The sequence below is a fragment of the Mastomys coucha genome, unplaced genomic scaffold (genome assembly GCF_008632895.1).
Source record: "Mastomys coucha isolate ucsf_1 unplaced genomic scaffold, UCSF_Mcou_1 pScaffold14, whole genome shotgun sequence".
NCBI lineage: Eukaryota > Metazoa > Chordata > Mammalia > Rodentia > Muridae > Mastomys > Mastomys coucha.
Genome location: NW_022196896.1, coordinates 77551859 through 77553109, shown reverse-complemented (window position 1 = coordinate 77553109; position 1251 = coordinate 77551859).

Below are 1251 nucleotides of genomic sequence, written 5' to 3'. Positions count from 1 at the left end.
CTCTAACAAGAACCAAAGAATTAGCATAAGAACACCTCAACAGAGAGGGCTCTACCCCTCCTACTCTACACCTGGCTTTTAGAAGTCAGGTGACCTTGGATGTGGGGGTCACTTGTCTACATGACTTCAGTCTAACACTAGGACTGGGGGAAGAAAGACTTAGACTCACATACAAGACTAACACTAGAACTTAGATGGGCTAAGACTCAGATTCATGCACCCACATTCCCCCGGGCCCAGAGTGCTTGGGCCCGGGGGATGCAGCACCAGTTCAGAGGAGATAGCTGCTGTTTTAGACCCAGTATGTTTCAGATAGCCTCAGATGTACCTCAACTGTTGAGCTGCCAGATTTTTTATTTCTCTTTTACAATGATTGTAAAAGCCTCATGTAATATTTAAAGAAATACACTCAGATTTTACACCACCCGTGTGTAGTCTCTTTGTCAAAGCCAAATCCCGTGCCCACCTGGCCAGAATCCCTTGTCCCGCGGAACAGGGGACCCCCGCGAGAAACCCCGGTCTGCGACAGTTGGCGCTCAGTGTGGGGCTTCAGTCAGGTAAGCTATCTCTTACTCTCTTTTTCTTCTCTCAATTAATATTAGGCCGGGATAAAGATCTCACGAGAGTGCTACAGACCCGCTGATAGGTAGATCAGTTATAGGTGAGTAATCTAAACATTATGGGACAGTCAGGTTCATACCTAGATGCCTCACCAGCAGTGGAGCAGAGAATTGCCCACGCTGTAGGAGTGAAGAGATGAAAATTTAGCGCCTAATTGCAGGTTCCAACTGCGGAGGGGCTAGAGCACCTGAGGAGATTGCAAAAATCCCTCAAAAGGAAGTTCCATAAAGATGGAACTCTGCTCATTCAAGAAGCAGGTGAAAATAAATAAACTAGCCAGGCGGTGGTGACACACACCTTTAATCCCAGCACTTGGGAGGCAGAGACAGTCAAAAGCTTAAGTTTTAAACTCTTTGATCTAAATTTATAAGATTTGTGTAACAACTTTTAGTTTCTAACTACTCTTAAAGGTATAAATATATTCTGTATTAGATATAGTAAAACGTTGTAACATCAGTAATTGAAAGCTAGTTTAAAGCTGGTAACTCAGATAACATGTGACATTAAAGATAAACACGTGGTGGGAATCAGCCAAGATGGCTGAAATCTCAACAAAAGATTACAGTTAGAATCTTACAGCCACTTAACATAATCTAAAGACAGTGACTTAAGTTACAGGTCATTTTCCAA